The sequence below is a fragment of the Pleurodeles waltl genome, chromosome 7 (genome assembly GCF_031143425.1).
Source record: "Pleurodeles waltl isolate 20211129_DDA chromosome 7, aPleWal1.hap1.20221129, whole genome shotgun sequence".
Lineage (NCBI taxonomy): Eukaryota > Metazoa > Chordata > Amphibia > Caudata > Salamandridae > Pleurodeles > Pleurodeles waltl.
The window spans coordinates 1,153,716,607-1,153,735,912 of record NC_090446.1 but is presented as its reverse complement, the minus strand read 5'-3'; the positions used below and the strand labels follow the sequence as shown (position 1 = coordinate 1,153,735,912).

Sequence of the window (19,306 nt, the reverse complement as noted above, 5' to 3'; positions counted from 1 at the left end):
AAAAACGTTTTATATTTTACCAGTTGGGCCACAATCGCAACAAATGGCTCAAATGCTACAGTACATCACATGATAGTAACTTCAGATGCTGTGAGGCACATGAAAGTAAAAAGTGGTTAACCAACCTTGCAGGAAAAGTTTGGATTCCATGGGAATCTATTCAGAAAGACAATGCTTACGAAAAATGTTACCTACTTGTAAGTCTGGTTCTCGAGCATGGTTAGGTTTGCTAGCTTTTTGGAATATTCCACTTTATCAGCTCAGGAAGAAATTAGTGACTTACCACTTTAATCGATTTCCAGTCATCAGGCTGAAAGTCTTCTGATTTTTTAAAACAGAAACAAATAAAATTGCCACAAGCCCAATAACAGTGGTTATTTAGTAGCACATCCATTCATTGAACACAATTCAAACATTAGCCAATGCAGTGGGCGTATTGGACTTTGTACGCCTACTAAAGGCTACCATGGCTCAGATTTCATAGCACAAGTGTGAAGGATATATGGAATATGCAGTGAGCTCCTGACCAGTAAAAGCCCCAGTGAAACACCACTTTCTTCCTCTTGCCTCTCCCACTAAAGATTTAACTGAACAGCGTTCATGAAAACAAGTTTCATGTTTTCATGAACACTGTTAGTGCAGCAGCCCAGCCTTTTCGGACTCCTCTGCAGTTTCCCAATGACAGGAGAAGGAGGGGGATAAGGGGGCTGAAGTGCAATCAAGCTACATAGTGATGTTTCCACATACAGCACTGTAACTGAACGTCTGGATTGCACAGGTCTGAGGGGCATAGTCCAACTACGGTTCTGTTACACAGGGACAATCCATTTTATTAAGCAGTCATTTTATGCATTCCTCAGGCAGCACAGTATATCTGCTAAAATGCGGCTTTTAGGGGTCACGTCAGCATATCACTTTGGCCAATAAGAAGCCACACAGTGCAGCAGGAGCAGGATCTCAAGCACTGCCCCAGCTTTTCATAGGGCTGCGCTTCTTGTCCTTTCAAGGAGATGGGAGAGGGCTTGGGGTGGTTCTTCCTCTTAAACCTGGCCTTGCTGCCCTGTCTGACTCCTCATTGGGAATCACAGCTTGATGCTTCTAATGCCCAGCACCAGATTCCTGCTCTGCTGCTTCCATGGAGCATCCAGGTTGCCATTTAAGGGAGCAAGGCAAGTAAAATAAAATGTTGTTGCACTGTGGGTGTATGCGTGTTAATGAGTGGTTCACAGTGATTGAGTTAGTGTGTGTGAGAATGTACTTAAGAGTGTCACACAAAGAGCGAACATGAGTGGGAATCTGAGTTTGAGAGAGTAAGTGTAAGTTAGCGTGAGGGAGTGAGAAGGTGTGTGAGTGTATTAGAAGGAGTTAGTGATTGGAGATTGTAACAGGGTGTGGAAGGGTGTTAGGTGCGTAGCTATCGATTATAAAGCAAGTGCACTTGCACCAGGACCCAGAGTCAGTGAGTGTGAAAAGGTGGGTGTGTGTGTTTGAGATTGAGAACCAGTGAGAGTGAGTATGTTTGTGTGTGAGTAACTGAGTGGGAGTCTATATAAGTGAGAGAGTGTGAGTTACAAAGAGAAGGGGAAAAGACTGCAAGAGGGAGTATGAGTGAGTGTGTGTTTGAGTGTTTATGATTGTGAGTCTGCCCCTAGCATACTCAATTTAAATCTGGGCTATTGGTGGCACCCAAGGTAACATGCTCCTGCTGACATACCAGAGATAATTCATGCCATAAGAAAGGGCACTCATGGCAAAATCCAGACTGACATTCTAGAAGTAGTTCTTGGCATTGCCCGTCTGGAAAAATGCTGGTTCGTGGTATGGACCATCTGTAACAAAATGCCTTCGCTGGGACTGTGAAAATAATTCTTGGCATAAGTGAAGGCACCCAAAGCAAAATGCAGACACCGGAACACTGGAAGAAATACTTGCCATAAAAGGATACCCATGGGAAAATGCTGGTGGTGGCAATGCATTTACGAGGCCCAGCTCTCCCCGTGCTGCTGCATAGCTCTTGCTCCTGTCTTCTCCTTGCTTTTCCCCCATTTTTGAGTGCCTCTTCCTTGCTTTTTCTTTGTTCTCACTGCTTTCTCCTTGCTTTTTCCCTCGTGTGCGTTCTCCCAACTTTTCCTTCGTTTTCACTGCTTTCTCCTTGCTTTTTCTGCCATTTTGTGTGTGCTTTCGCCATGCTTTTCCCTCATTTTCACTGCTTTCTCTTTGCTTTTTCCCCTCATTGCCGCTCCCACCTGTTAATTCCTTGCTCCTGCCTAGCCCTGGCCACCGCCTCCCAGTGCACTTCTCTCCTCCCAGGACCTACTTAATGTAGGCCGCAGCATGACCCCATTGAGCATGCCCCAGGCCCAGCTCTCCTCGTGCTGCTACCTCATTATTGTTCCTGTTTTCTCCATGCTTTTGTCCTTGTTTGAGTGCTTTTCTCCTTGCTTTTTTCCCCTGTTCTCACTGCTTTTTCCTTGCCTTTACCCCGTTTTTTGTGTGCCTTCTTTTTGCTTTTCCGTTTTCACTGCTTTCTCCTTGCTCTTTCCCTGCACTGCCGCTCCCGCCTGTTAATTCCTTCTTCTCACCAGCCCTGCCCACCGCCTACCAGTGCCCTTCTCTCCTACCAGCACCTACTTAATGTAAGCCGCAGCACGACCCCATTCAGCATGTCCCAGCTCTCCTCGTGTTGCTACCTCGCTCTTGCTCCTGTTTTCTCCATGCTTTTGTCCTTGTTCTTTTGAGTGCCTTTCTCCTTGCTTTTTTCCTTGTTCTCATTGCTTTCTCCTTGCTTTTTCCTCATTTATTGTGTGCCTTTGCCTTACTTTTTGAGGTGCAGTGATGATTCTTCCTGTCTCCTTATGAATATAGATTCTGGACTCTCTTTCATCCATAACCTGTAATATTGGTTCAATCTCAGGCTCTTCTTCAGACGTTTTATGAGAATCCATGATTGGCCTTGCAATCTATTTAAATTTTTTGGAAAGTCCTTGTTCCTCTGTATAGAAGGATTTTATCGGCTCCGAGGTGTGTAGCTTTTTCGGTCCTGAAAAAGTAGTCGGAGGTCTCGGCTCTGAAGCCGATTGCTGAATTTTCGACTCCGAGGAATGGGGTCATTTACTGGAGTCTGAAGTGGTGCTTTTAACCGATTTGTTCGACTCCGAAATGGACAGAGGAGTGGCCTTTTTCGGCGCCGGCCCCGAAGGACGGGCGCCCGCAGTCTTTTTTCGGGCCGAACCATGGCCTTCCGGCAGTGGTGTACCCAAGGCCTTTGAATGTTTTTTGTGCAGGGGTGTATGGGCAGACGTACTCGCATGCTGGCCAGCTGTGATGGGTCTGTCGTCTTCCGATTCCTGTTCAGAGTCTGTGTCTCGGATGGAGACTGCCGCCTGCTCATGCTCTTCCTCCATGACGTCGAGAAGTTTGCTGCTTTTCAACGCCATTTCGAGTCTTCAGCTCTGTGATATCTCAGGGTCTTCTTTGATCAAAATGATCGACAGGCCTCACAATCTTCCTCCTGAGGGTCTGGAGAAAGGCACAAATTACAAACCAAGTGTTGGTCTGTATAGGGGTAGTTCGCGTGGCACCAAGGGCAGAATCGGAACGGAGTCCGATCCATCAGACTTCCCACGCGGTAGGCCCGAACAGGCCTGAGTTGGGTGCACACGTCCCGGAGGACGAAAATGAAGGTTCTGACAGTACTAACGGTTCAATGCTAGATGGGAAACGCAATCGAAACAATACCGACGAATAAGAAGGTTTTCTGAGGTTTTCCGAATCGAAATCTCAGAGCGAGAGGAAACCCGTCCAAACCCGACTGCGGAAAGAAAAAAATCTAACAATGGAGTCGATGCCCATGCACACTGAAACCGAGCGTGCATTATCCTGCCATCTAGTGTTGGGCTCAGAGTGTTACAAGTTGTTTTTCTTCGAAGAAGTCTTTGAGTCACGAGACCGAGGGACTCACCCCTTTCGGATCCATTGCGCATGGGCGTCGACTCCATCTTAGATTGTTTTCCCCGCAGAGGGTGAGGTAGGAGTTGTGAGTATACTAGATGTGCCCATGCAATGGAGTAGGTATGTATGTACATAATGTGTATTAAAATAATATTTATTTACAAATTTACAATTTTCATTCAACTAATAACGGCTACAGGCTCCCGGGGAGGTGGGAGGGCGCATGTGAACCTGCAGCGTCTCATGCCACGAACAGATGTACACTGGGTAAGTGACATTTTCCGTTCAGTGGCATGTGTAGCTGCAGATACACATGCTGTGCATAGACTAATAAGCAGTAATCTCCCCAAAATGCGGTGGCTTAGCCTGTAGGAGTTGAAGTTGTCTGAAATAATGTTCTTAATACAGCCTGTCCTACTGTGACTTGTTGCGTTGCTAACACATCTACACAGTAATGCTTAGTGAATGTATGAGGCGTAGACCAGGCGGCTGCCTTAGACATTTCTGTCATAGGTATATTCCCAAGAAAAGCCATTGTGGCGCCTTTTTTCCTAGAGGAATGTGCTCTTGGTGTAATAGGTAGATCTCTTTTTGCTTTAATATAGCAAGTTTGAATACATTTAACTATCCATCTGGCGATGCCTTGTTTGGGTATAGGATTACCTGCATGAGGTTTTTGGAAGGCTGCAAACAATTGTTTTGTTTTACGAAATTGTTTTGTTCTGTCAATGTAATACATTAGTGCTCTTTTTATGTCTAATGTATGTAAGGCTCTTTCGGCTACGGAGTCTGGTTGCAGAAAGAATACTGGGAGTTCCGCTGTTTGGTTTAGGTGGAATGGTGATATGACCTTTGGTAGGAATTTGGGATTTGTACGGAGAACCACTTTATGTTTATGTATTTGTATGAAGGGTTCTTGAATAGTAAATGCTTGTATCTCACTTACTCTTCTAAGTGATGTGATAGCTATTAGGAAGGCTACTTTCCAAGTTAAGTATTGCATCTCACAAGACTGCATGGGTTCGAATGGTGGTCCCATGAGTCGTGTTAATACAATATTAAGGTTCCACGAAGGTACTGGTGGTGTCCTTGGGGGTATGATTCTTTTTAGTCCCTCCATAAATGCTTTGATGACTGGGATTCTAAAAAGCGATGTTGTATGTGTAATCTGCAGATAGGCAGATATTGCAGTGAGATGTATTTTAATGGAAGAGAATGCTAGATTAGACTTTTGTAAGTATAATAAGTAGCTTACAATGTCCTTTGTGGAGGCATGTAGTGGTTGAATCTGATTAGTGTGGCAGTAATAAACAAATCTTTTCCATTTGTTTGCATAACAATGTCTTGTCATAGGTTTTCTAGCTTGTTTAATGACCTCCATACATTCTTGTGTAAGGTTTAAATGTCTGAATTCTAAGACATCAGGAGCCAGATTGCTAGATTGAGCGATGCTGGATTCGGGTGTCTGATCTGTTGTTTGTGTTGTGTTAACAGATCAGGTATGTTTGGTAATTTGATGTGAGGTACTACTGATAAGTCCAACAGTGTTGTGTACCACGGTTGGCAAGCCCAGGTTGGTGCTTTGAGTATTAGTTTCAGTTTGTTTTGACTTAGTTTGTTGACCAGATAAGGAATGAGTGGGAGAGGGGGAAAAGCGTAAGCAAATATCCCTGACCAACTGATCCATAGTGCATTGCCCTTGGATTGAGGGTGTGGGTACCTGGACGCGAAGTTTTGGCATTTTGCGTTTTCTTTTGTTGCGAATAGGTCTATGTTTGGTGTTCCCCAGCGGAGGAAGTGATCCTGTAAGATCTGGGGATGAATTTCCCATTCGTGAGTTTGCTGGTGATCTCGACTGAGATTGTCGGCTAACTGGTTCTGAATGCCTGGGATGTATTGTGCTATCAGGCGAATGTGATTGTGAATTGCCCAATGCCAATTTTTTTGTGCTAAGAGACACAGTTGTGACGAGTGTGTCCCCCCTTGTTTGTTGAGATAATACATTGTTGTCATGTTGTCGGTTTGGACAAGAATGTGTTTGTGGGCTACTAGTGGTTAAAATGCTTTTAATGCTAGAAACACCGCTAGCAGTTCCAAATGATTTATGTGAAGTTGTTTTTGTTGATTGTCCCATTGACCCTGTATGCTGTGCTTGTTGAGGTGTGCTCCCCACCCCATCATGGAAGCATCTGTTGTGATCACAGCCTGAGGCACTGGGTCTTGGAATGGCCGCCCTTGGTTTAAATTTATAGGGTTCCACCATTGAAGCGAGAAGTGTGTTTGGCGGTCTATCAACACTAGATCTTGAAGTTGACCCTGTGTTTGTGTCCATTGTTTTGCTAGGCACTGTTGTAAGGGCCGCATGTGTAATCTTGCGTTTGGGACAATGGCTATGCATGAAGACATCATGCCTAGAAGTTTCATTACAAACCTTACTGGGTAGTGTTGGTTTGACTGTATGCTTGATGTTATATTTTGGAACGCTTGGACCCTTTGTGGACTTGGAGTGGCAATTGCTTTTTGTGTGTTGAGTATTGCTCCCAAGTATTGTTGTATTTGGGATGGTTGCAGATGTGATTTCTGGTAATTTATAGAGAACCCTAGTTTGTATAGAGTTTCTATAACGTATTGCGTGTGAAGAAGACACTGTTGTTGAGTGTTGGTTTTTATTAGCCAGTCGTCTAAGTATGGGAATACGTGCATGTGCTGTCTCATGTGAGCGGCTACTACTGCTAGGCATTTTGTGAATACCCTTGGGGCTGTTATCCCGAACGGTAACACTTTGAATTGATAGTGTACGCCGTGTATTACAAACCTTAAGTATTTTCAGTGAGAAGGATGGATGGGTATGTGAAAGTACGCATCCTTGAGATCCAATGTTGACATGTAGTCCTCCTTTTTTAGTAAGGGAACCACGTCTTGAAGTGTTACCATGTGGAAGTGGTCTGACTTGATGAAGAGATTCGGTGTTCTGAGATCTAAGATAGGTCTTAACGTTTTGTCCTTCTTTGGAATTAGGAAATATAGTGAGTAGATGCCTGTTCCTTTCTGATGGTTGGGTACTAACTCTATTGCTTGTTTTTGTAATAGTGCTTGGACCTCTATTTGTAATAGGTCTAAGTGTTGTTTGGACAGATTGTGTGCCCTTGGGGGCACATCTGGCGGGAAATTTGTGAATTCTATGCAATAACCATGTTGGATAATGGCTAGGACCCATGCGTCTGTGGTAATGTGTGTCCAGTTCTGATAGTATGCGGTAAGTCTCCCCCCCACTGGTGATAAGTGGTGGGGTTTTGTGACATTGGAGTCACTGTTTGGTTTGGCTTGTTTTAGGTGTCTGGAACTTTCCCCTTCCTCTTGGGAATTGTCCTCCTCTATATGAGCCACGAAACCCTCCCCTCTGGTATTGTGCCTGATAGGTGGGTCTAGTTTGCGAGGTGGAAGGCTCTGGTGTTTGCATTCAGAAGCCCCCTCTAAATTGTGGCTTTCTAAATGTGCCTCTGCCTTGTGGGGAGTAGAGCGCGCCCATGGCTTTGGCCGTGTCCGTGTCTTTCTTTAATTTTTCAATTGCTGTGTCCACTTCTGGCCCAAACAATTGTTCTTGGTTAAAAGGCATGTTCAACACCGCTTGTTGGATTTCTGGCTTGAATCCAGAGCTTCTTAACCATGCATGCCTGCGAATGGTTACCGCAGTGTTGACCATTCGTGCTGCCGTGTCTGCCGAGTCTAGTGCGGACCTTATTTGGTTGTTTGATATTGCCTGTCCTTCTTCCACAACCTGTTGGGCACGTTTCTGGTGTTCTTTGGGCAAGTGTTGTATAATGTGTTGCATCTCGTCCCAGTGTGCCCTATCGTAGCAAGCAAGTAGGGCTTGCGAATTAGCGATCCGCCACTGATTGGCTGCCTGTGCTGCCACTAGTTTGCCCGCTGCGTCAAACTTTCTACTCTCTTTGTCAGGCGGTGGAGCGTCTCCTGACGATTGAGAGTTTGCCCTTTTTCTTGCTGCTCCTACAACCACTGAGTCCGGTGTAAGTTGTTGTGTTATAAACACAGGATCCCCTGGGGGAGGCTTGTACTTCTTCTAAACCCTAGGCGTGATAGCCCTTCCTTTAACTGGCTCCTGGAATACCTGCTTTGCATGTTTGAGCATACCCGGGAGCATTGGCAGACTCTGGTAGGAAGCGTGGGTGGATGCCAAGGTGTTGAACAGGAAATCATCTTCTATTGGCTCAGAATGCATTGCTACATTGTGGAACGTAGCTGCCCTGGATAGTACCTGCGTATATGCAGTACTGTCCTCTGGAGGTGACGGCTTTGTTGGGTAACAATCCGGACTGTTATCTGATACTGGTGCATCATATAAGTCCCATGCATCAGGATCATCCTGTGTCATCCCTGTATGTGTAGGTGACTGCATTGGAGGTGTTCCCACTGGAGACAGTTGTGGTGAGTGTAGTGAGGAAGGTTGTGGTGAAAACCTTGGTGGTGGTTTTTTTTTCTCTGGCCACCTTAGCCTTTGGCTGTATTTCTGTCTCCTGAAATGACAGTTTTCTTTTGGTTTTAATTGGAGGAAGAGTTTGTATTTTTCCAGTCTCTTTCTGGATATGCAACCTCCTTTGCGTATGGTCTGGTTCATCCATACTTATTTCCTGCTCAAACCTGTGTCTTTCATGCATTTGGCTGGAAAGTCCTTGCTCTTCTGTGTAAGAGCTTCTATTCGGCTCCGAAGCCGCTTTTTTCGGTACAGAAGTTTCAGAAAATGTCTTTTTCGGTTCCAACAATATTTTTGTCACTTTGGGTGAGTCGAACTCTCGGTGTCGAGATCGTTCGGTGCCGGAATATCGACCGGAGTCGGAAGTCTTTGGCAAATCTTTGGCCTTTTTCGGTGCCGATGTTTGGTCACCTTCTTTTCGATGGGTTAAGCCATGGCCTGCTGGCGGAGGCATCCCCTTGGCCTTAACGATCTTTGTGTGAGTTTTGGACGGGGCAGTTCTACTCACTGTTCTCTGCATCGTCGAGGGTCGCTCACTTTCGGATTCGTCAGAGTCCGTCCCCTGGATGGAAATTCTTTACTCCTCCCGACGTCGATTTGTTCTCTCGGTGTCGACGCCATTTGCAGTCTTCTCGCTCGTCGATTACGTAAGATCTTTTTAGATCGAAACGCTCGACAAGCCTCACAAGTATCCTCCCTGTGTTCTGGTGACAAACACAGATTACAGACCAGGTGTTGGTCTATATAGGGATACTTCGAGTGGCACTTCGGACAGAAGCGGAAGGGGGTCCGGTCCATTAGTCTTCGACGATTGATGTGGTCGGGCCGACCAGGCCCTGCTGAAGAACGGAAGCCCCGAAGGGCCGCCGGAGCGCTTCTGCGATCGGTGCTGATTCAATAACACTAACCCGGTACCGAACGAGAACAATACAGTCTATTTTTTAATATTTAGCTAACTTTCCCGATTCGAAATACGGAGCGAAGAGGAACACGTCCGAACCCGATGGCGGAAAGAAAATAATCTAAGATGGAGTCGACGCCCATGCGCAATGGAGCCGAAAGGGAGGAGTCCCCCGGTCTTGTGACTCAAAAAGACTTCTTCGAAGAAAAACAACTTGTAACACTCCGAGCCCAACACTAGATGGCAGATAATGCACAGCATGTGTATCTGCAGCTACACATGCCACCGAACATATATATATATGTCACTTATCCAGTGTACATCTGTTCGTGGCATGTAGTGCTGCAGATTCACATGCTGTGCATTTCTCGCCATCTAGTATTGGGCCTGGAGTGTTATAAGTTGTTTTTCTTTGAAGACGTCTTTTTTCGAGTCACGGGATCGAGTGACTCCTCCTCTCGGTAATAGTGCGCATGGGCATCGACTCATTTGTTAGATTTTTTCCCGCAGGAGGGTGAAGTAAGCAGTGAAAGATTGTGTATGTACAACTATAGATCTATAAAAAGTAAATAAGATGTCCATGCAAATGTATACATATGTACAAATAAGTACTACAATGACTACAGGCTCCCGGGGAGGAGGGAGGGCACATGTGTATCTGCAGCACTACATGCCACGACAGATGTACACTGGGTAAGTCACATTTTCCGTTCAATGGCATGTGTAGCTACAGATACACATGCTGTGCATAGATTAAAAAGTAGTTCCCAAATAAGCAGTGGTTAGCCCGTATGAGTTGAAGTAGTTTGAAATAGTGTTTTAGCACTGCTTGTCCAACATTGGCTTGTTGTCTAGATAACACATCCACACAGTAATGCTTCGTGAATGTATGTGGTGTGGACCATGTGGCTGCTTTGCATATATCTGCCATTGGTATATTTCCTAAGAATGCCATGGATGCACCCTTTTTCCTAGTGGAATGTGCTTTTGGAGTTAATAGTTGCCTTTTTGCTTTAAGGTAGCATGTTTGAATACATCTTACAAGCCATCTAGCCAATACTTATTTTGAAATGGGATTACCTTTATGAGGTTGCTGAAAAGCAACAAAAAGTTGTTTAGCTTTCCTAAAATCTTTTGTTCTGCCTACATAATACATTAGAGCTCTTTAAAGATAAAGAGTGTGTAAAGCTCTTTCAACAGTACAGTCTGGCTGTGGAAAGAAGTCTGGCAATTTTACTGACTGATTAATGTGAAAAGGTGAAACCACTTTAGGCAAACATTTTGGATTTGTCGTAAGTACTACTTTGTGTTTGTGTACTTGAAAGAAAGGTTCTTCTAGAGTACATGCCTGAATTTCACTTACTCTTCTTAAGGAAGTAATTGCTACTAAGAAAGCAACTTTCCATGTTAGAAATTGAATAGCTCAAGAGTGCATGGGTTCGAATGGGGGACCCATAAGTCTTGTGAGCTGGAACTGGTGGAGTTCTAGGTGGAATAATGCATTTAAGTCCTTCCATAAATGCTTTTGTGACAGAACTCTAAACAGAGAGGTATGTTATATGTTTTTTAAGTAGGCTGATTTGACCGTTAGATGAATTTTAATAGAGGAAAAGGCAAGATTTGCTTTTTGTAAATAAAGCAAACAACACACAATGGGGGTCATTCTGACCCTGGCGGTCTTTGACCGCCAGGGCGGAGGACCGCGGGAGCACCGCCGACAGGCCGGCGGTGCTCCAATGGGGATTCCGACCGCGGCGGTAAAGCCGCGGTCGGACCGGCACCACTGGCGGGGTCCCGCCAGTGTACCGCGGCCCCATTGAATCCTCCGCGGCGGCGCAGCTTGCTGCACCGCCGCGGGGATTCCGACCCCCCCCTACCGCCATCCAGATCCCGGCGGTCGGACCGCCGAGATCCGGATGGCGGTAGGGGGGGTCGCGGGGCCCCTGGGGGCCCCTGCAGTGCCCATGCCACTGGCATGGGCATTGCAGGGGCCCCCGTAAGAGGGCCCCTACATGTATTTCACTGTCTGCTGCGCAGACAGTGAAATACGCGACGGGTGCAACTGCACCCGTCGCACAGCTTCCACTCCGCCGGCTCGATTCCGAGCCGGCTTCATCGTGGAAGCCTCTTTCCCGCTGGGCTGGCGGGCGGTCTGAAGGCGACCGCCCGCCAGTCCAGCGGGAAAGTCAGAATTACCGCCGCGGTCTTTCGACCGCGGAACGGTAATCTGACGGCGGGACTTTGGCGGGCGGCCTCCGCCGCCCGCCAAGGTCAGAATGAGGGCCAATATCTTGTACTGATGCTTTAAGTGGATCTATAATTTTAGGTTGACAGTAGTATACCAACTGTTTCCATTTATTTGCATAGCATTGTCTGGTTGTTGGTTTACATGCATGCCTTAGAAAATTCATACATTCTAATGGAAGCTGTAGTTACCCAAATTCTATGACTTCAGGAGCCAAATCGCTAAATTGAGCGCACTGGGATTGGGATGCCTGATTTGACCTCTGTTCTGAGTTAACAGGTCTGGTCTGTTTGGAAGCTTGTGATTTGGTACTACTGACAGATCTAGGAGTGTTGTGTACCAGTGTTGGCGTGCCCACGTGGGAGCTAAAAGTATCACAGTGAGGGAAGTGTGATGCATTTTGTTGACCAGAAACTGAATTAACGAGAGAGGGGGAAAAAGCGTAAGCAAATATCCCTGATCAGTTGATCCATAGAGCATTGCTCTTCGACTGAGGGTGTGGGTTTCTGGATGCAAAGTTTTGGCATTTTGCGTTTTCACTTGTTGCGAAAAGGTCTATGTTTGGCATTCCCCACATTTGAAAGTAATATTGAATTACCTGTGGGTGAATCTCCCATTTGTGTACTTGTTGCTGCGTCCTGCTTAGAAGGTCTGCTAGCTGGTTGTGTATTTCTGGGATGTATTCCGCTAGGAGGTGAATGAGATTGTGAATTGCCCATTTCCATATTGCTTGAGCTAGATGGGATGAGTGTGTCCCAGTGCTTAATTTGTGCTTGTTGTTTCCGGTGCTGAGCACCAGCACTTATTTTTGAAGGCCGGAGCTTATTCTTCAGCCTCAAGCATTTGCAGCGAGCAAAAGACACATATAGGAAGGACGGATGAAGGGAAAAAAACATAAAAGCGTCACAAAGGGGGAACGTAGAAAGCTGCAAGAGTGAGCTGAAGGGGCAAGGGAGTGGCTTTATATGGATTGAAGAGGCCCGAGGTGGCTTCAGAATTACGCCGCCTCAGTATTCCGTGCTCGCATATTTAATAGCGGGAGCTGCGTGTTTAAGAAGAGGGCTTTGGGCACTGGCACCTTTCTATTTACAAATGAAGCACTGGTTTGTCCCCCCCCCCCTGTTTTTTCAGATAATACATTGTTGTCATGTTGTCATGTTGTCTGTTCTTATTAAAACTGTTTTGTGTATGATCTGTGGTTGAAATGCCATGCTGGCCAAGAACACCGCTAATAATTCCAAGTGGTTTATATGTTAAGTTTTTTGTACTGAGCCCTATTCCCCACGTATCGTTAGATTGTTGAGATGGGCTCCCCAACCTGTCATTGACGCATCTGTTGTAATCATGGACTGGGGCACTGGGTCTTGAAATGGCCGCCCCTTTGTTAAGTTGTTGTGATTCCACCACTGCAGAGATTTGTAAATTTGGCGGTCCAACAACACTAGATCCTGTAATCAACCCTGTGCCTAAGACCATTATCGTGAGAGACACTGTTGCAGTGGTCTCATGTTTATCCTCGCATTTGGTACTATTGCTATGCATGATGCCATCATTCCCAATAGTTTCATAACAAATATTATTGTGTAAGATTGATTGACCTGCATTTGTGATATAAGGTATTGAAAAGCCTGTATCCGTTGTGGATTTGGATAGGCTAATGCTGAATGAGTATTGAGAATTGTGCATAGACAAGGTTGAATTTGTGCTGGCTGAAGATAAGATTTCTGGTAATTGCTTGTGAATCCTAATGTGTGTAGGGTATCTATTTTGTATTGTGTGAGTTGTTGGTATTTTAGAATGGTACTGGATTTTATTAACCAATCGTCTAGATAAGGGAAGACATGTATGTGGGGTCTTCTGAGGTATGCTGCTACTACAGCTAGACATTTTGTGAACACTTTTGGTGCTGTTGTTACTCCAAAGTGTAGTACTTTGAATTGGTAGTGGTTGCCTGATATTACGAACCTTAAATATTTGCGTTGAGCTGGATGTTTGGGAATGTGGACGTAAGTGCCCTTTAGATCTAACGCGGTCATGTAATCTTGTTTTTGTAACAGGGGAATGATGTCCTGTAAAGAATCCATGTGAAAATGTTCTGACAGGATACATAGATTTAGAGGTCTGAGAACGAGAATGGGTCTGAGAGTTTCATCTTTCTTTGGTATAAGGAAGTATAGCAAGTATACTCCTGTCCCTTGCTGTGAGATGGGAACCATTTCTATTGCCTCTTTGAGTAATAGAGATTGTACCTCGTGTTTTAGTAGAATAGTGTGTTCTGGAGAGAGTCTGTGAGAATGAGGGGGAATATTTGGTGGAGGGGAGATAAGCTCTAGGCAATTACCACTGCGGATAATTGAGAGTACCCATTGATCTGTGGTGATGTTTTGCCAGTGAGAATGGAATTGTTGCAGTCTTCCTGCCATAAGAGACGTATGTGATTGTGGGATGTTTGGAAACGTCATTGTTTAGTGGGTGTGGAAGCACCCTTAGAGGCTGCAAATTTTCCTCTGGCCCTAAAATGTTGTTCTCTGTAAGAACTTCTAAATGGCCCTCTTGAGTAGTACTGCTGTCCTTGTTTTGGATAGGAGGTGGAAGCCTCTGCACTCTGGGTTTTAAAACCTCCTCTAAATCGTGGTTTCCAAAAGGAACCCCGAAATGGTATAGTATAAAGGGCTCCCTTGGCTTTTGCTGTGTCAGAGTCTCTCCTGAGTTTTTCAATAGTTGTGTCCACCTCTGGTCCGAAGATTTGCTGTTTAATAAACGGCATAATAAGGACTGCCTGTTGTATTTCAGATTTAAAACCTGAGGACCTCAACCATACATGTCGTCTAATTGTGATGCTGGTATTAATTCCTCTAGCTGCAGTGTCAGCTGCATCTACAACAGACCTAATCTGATTATTTTTCATGGTCTGACTCTTCCACAATTTGCTGCGCCCGCTTTTGGTGTTCTTTGGGTAGGTATTGCAAGAATTCTTGCATCTCATCCCAATGTGCTCTGTCGTATCTTGCCAACAGGGCCTGGGAATTGGCAATACGCCATTAGTTGGCTGGTTGTGTTACCACCCTTTTGCCCGCAGCATAAAATTTTCTGCTTTGTTTGTCAGGGGGTGGAGTATAGTGCGCATGGGCATCGACTCATTTGTTAGATTGTTTTCTTTCTTCCGTCGGACTTGTTCACTCTCGCTCCGGGACTTTCGATTCGGAAACTCTATATTATATCAAACTTTTCTCATACCATCAGTATTGTTTTGAACGTGGTTTCTTCTGCACTCGATCCGATAGTACCGTCGGTATCAAGGAAACACCCTTTTGGGCGCTCGCGCCGTCCTAGGGCCTGTTTGGGCCTACTGCGTCAGCCTGATGGATCGGACTCCATTCCGATTCTGTACTCAGTGCCACCCTAAATTTCCTTACACTGACCCGCACTTGGTCTGCAATCTCTGTCTTTCTCCGGAAGACTGACTATTGGCACACTTCCTGGCAGCAATAACCACAATAGAATCTTGTAGTAATTGTTGAATGATGTAAATTGGATCTGTTGGTGCAGCCTTATACTTTTTTTTCAATCCTCGGTGTTAGATCCCTAGCTTTAACTGGTTCTTAAAATATTGCCTCTGCATGCCTAGGCACACCAGGAAGCACTGTTAAACACTGGTATTGCTTATGAGTTGAGGATAGTGTATTAAAAAGAAAATCTTTTTCTAAAGGTTGCACATCTACACATTAATGCTTGACAGAGGTATGAGTTGTCTTCCTTGTTACTGCTTTAGAAATATATCTTTCAAAGGTATTCCCGCAAAGAAAGCAGTTGACGCTGCAATTGCTATACTCGAATGCGCCCTGAACCTCCTTGTCGGTTGGCTATAAAGCAAATTTTGTGCTGCTGCAATACAAGTCCCAATCCATCTTGCAATCATCTGTTTGGACACTGCCTTTCCTTTTCTTCACAAACCATATGCAACAAACAACTGACCCTTCTGTCTCATATCCTTAGTAACCTGTAGACAGAACTTCAGACATCATTTAATGTCTAAAGAAGGTAGTGCCTTCTCTGCTGCCATCTCAGACTTTGAAAAAAATGTTGACATAGTTATCTTTTGAGAAGTGAAAAATGGTTGGTACTTTTGGCATAAATTTTGGATCTCTCATAAGCGTGACATTATCATTTGTAAGTTTCAAATATGGTGTTTGGCAACCGTGCTTGCAATTCCCCTACTCTTTTTGCACGTTATCGCCACTAAAAAACGCTGTCTTCCATGTCAGGTGTTTCAATGTTGCTTTATGTATTGGTTTAAATGGTGCTTTTAGTAAGGCTGCTAAAACTGTACTTAGCTGTCCTTCAGGCATACTGGTGGAAATTCTCTAAATAAACCCCTCATAATTTCTTTCACTATTCTTTGTGAATATAATTAAATTGTATTCAGTCTCCTCAGAAATAGTGAAATTGCTGACAGATGAACTTTCACCGACCCATAAAACAATCAAGATTTCACTAAACGTAACAAGTGAGGCAAGAACTCATGCACTTCCATGCGTTTTGGATATAACTTTTGCTTCTGTGCCCAAAGCAGAAACTGCTTTAATTTCATACCATATGTTTTAACTGCTGGAAGAGCTCTTGTCTTCTCTAATATGTTCCCACAATCTTCTGGTAAATTTAAATACCCAAAAGCTAAGTGTTGATGAGCCATGCCTTCAAATGTAATGACACTGGATTGTGATGGAACGCCTGTCCCTTGTCCTTGGTGAGCAGTTCTGAATTTGTTACGAATTCCATTGGTCTGCACACAACCATCTCAGATGTGCATATCAATGTTAACGTGGCCATTGCTATGCAACTCTTTCTCATATTTCACAATACTCTTGCAATCAACTGTATTGCTGGAAATGCATAAAATACTTTTTCACTCCAGTCAATGGTGAAGGTATTGCCTTGCCTTCTTGTACCACCTGCTTGCAAGCTTTCTGCACTTGCTGTTGTGATTTATGGCAAACATATCCCAGTCCAGTATAAATGTGGGATGTTCAGAACCTCTCATTAAAACACTCCTGAACCTCTGAAAGATTTAGAAAAATGACTGCACTGCAGATTGAAGGACTGCCTTGCTGTCTAAAGAAGGGAGAGTGGGACTGCTTGCCTTGTTCCCAGGCTAGTCACCACTTGTGTGAGCCACAGAGCAAAAGAAGCTTTCAGTGGCCTCCCTGCAACTGACTAGCACCAACTGGACCTGCCCAAGCCCAGCTGCTAGCGTGAGTCTTGATCCCCAAGAAGTGCCCTCCCGGTCCAGGATTCTTGGATGGCACAAGAGAGAACTCCCCCTAAAGACTTCTCTTCACCGTCGTGAAGGTTCAGAGGTCTGGGGCTTATCGAGACTGGGAAGTTACCGCTTTGCACTGAGAATAGGCAGACCAGAGTAAACACCAAGGCGAATCTCCAGTGGGGCGGGACCTGCTCTTGATGCAGTGCGATCATCTGGACAGCTAGCAATGTGAGACCTGCACTTCATGCCAGCAGGCCAGTTCCTGACAGTCAACCAACGTGAAGCTCCAGCAATGACCGGCTCTTCAAGCTGCAGTAACTAACCATCCATGACACCTCGTGGTGAAAGCTACCTCATTGAGGCCCCCATCAAAGAGAACAGTGCTGTTGGCCTGAACCTGTGCCTTTCCCCCAGTGCAGAGCGACCAGACAACTGCGAGTGGCACTACGTGCTTTTTTACATTATTTTAAACTAAACCTTTAAAAATTGATATTTACAGTTGTACTGCTTGGATGTTGAGCATTTTTGTGTTGTTTATTTATTACAAATTACTTAATTTTTCTGAGTCTGTTATGGATTTTTCTTGTGTGTTAACTGTATAATTGTTTGAATGCTGCATAACTACTTAACACATTGCATGTATGTTAAGCCTGAATGCTTTTGTGCCAAGCTACCAGAGGATTAAGCGCAGGTTAATTTAGTGATTTTTGTGGCTAAGCCTAACAAGCGCTCCTTATTTGAGTGGGGCTTCCACCCCCCCCAACTCGATATTATGATATATCAAAATGAGATATATTGTGCAGAGAGTCCAGTGCGTCCCTTACTAGTGGGCAGGGGCTTGCTCTAGCAATCCCAAGGTGCTCTTTTAGGGGTTAGTGAGGTTGAGCAGCCTCAGGCTTACCAGAGAGGAGTGTGAGACATCTGCAAATACACAGTCAAATGAGGCACACGACTCAAGATGGAGAGCCACACCAATTTACAAATAATAAGCATATTTATATACATTTAGGCACCAGAATCAATAAGACCAGGTAAGTTCGTTTTGCAAGAAAAATACTTTCAGGTTTCAAAAGTCAACAGTGCAATTTTTGGAAGTGGAAGTGTTATCCTATGAAGAGAAAATCTTATGAGACCAATCTCCTGGACTTAAGGTAAGTATTGGGAAAGGGTCAGGGACACACAAACAATTCACACAGGGCAGCCGGGTGCAGTGGTGTAGTATGGCGTTGGGTGCCCAATGTTAGCCAACGGGGATTGGTCAAGTTGAAAAGAGGCTGCAGATGTAAACATGGAGTTGAGGGGAACCAACAGGTGGGTTCTTATCTTGAGATGCTCAGGGATGTGGGGACACCTTAGGTCCTCTTCTCTATGGGGGACGGGTGCAGAGGTGTCTTGTGACATCAGGTTTTCTCCACTGGAGGACTCGTAGTTCAGGTTGCCTGTGTGCAGGGGCTGCAGGCGAAGTCAGTGAGTCCACAGTGGGCAAGTCCAAGGTGGGCTTTGTCTCTGGACGGGTGGCGGAACCACACTGGCACCATTGGTCTGCTTCTACTTGGGCTGTGTGACACGGGTGCAGTGGTGCTTTCAGGTGTCTGGTTTTCAGTGATCTGGAGTCCTCGTAGTTCTCTTGGGGTGCCTGCAAGACGCAGGGAAGCAGCTCTGCTGCTCCACATGAGTTCCTGGGTCTTTTTGGAAGACAGGAAGTCCTCCCATGCTTTTGGAGGCACAACAGTTGTAGATCAAGATGACTTAAGTGCACATCGGCGGGAACAGCCGGCAGGTCGGCAGGGCTGGGGCTAAGTCAAGTGCTTGTTCCTCAGGCTTTGCTTTCGCTGCACTGGAGTCCATCTTCTTCGTAGGTCAACAGGAATGTGCTGTTCTGGTGTCGGGGGCTCCCATAAATATTACATTTTTGGGGCCTTAGGGTAGTGTAGGGTGGGTGGCCGATGAGCTACTTACCCGTGGGATCACTACACCCCCTATAAGACCACTTCCTGTGGGAGGTGGGCATAACCCTGTCCCAGAGTTTTAAATCTGCCAACACCAAGATGGCAGATTTGTAAATGTGGTGTCCACAAGAGGTAGCTCACCTTAGGGGTGGGATGGACCTGAGGGGTGGACACATCTCTCTGAATGCTAAATTTCCCTCATGTCCTGGTGCCAAATGGGCCTTGGGGCAGAGGGGGTAGCATCTCTCCTTTAAGTGAAGCCAGATCTGCATACCAAGGGCGGTGAGAGCTTCTTTGAAGCCCCCCCTACCTTGGAATGCAGATTTGCAGGTCATCCTGTTGGGTGGGGTGTGTAAACACCTCTCCAAGAGCAGGCTTTTGTTTTTGACCCCCAAGAGCAAAGGTTCTTATCCTTAGGGGTCAGAATCGTGTTGGGTGGTGGCAGGCTGGCTAAAACTAGTCACACTGGTTGTTGTTAGGTTTTCAGGGGGCACCTCTAAGGTGC

The 19,306-nt window shown here is 45.4% G+C and overlaps 1 protein-coding gene across 1 annotated transcript in view; it reads right to left on the bottom strand.

Moving 5' to 3' along the window:
• Nucleotides 1–19,306, bottom strand: part of MFSD11 (major facilitator superfamily domain containing 11) — a 253,913-nt gene that overhangs the window by 58,517 nt on the left and 176,090 nt on the right. The gene's annotated exons all lie outside the window — the stretch shown is intronic.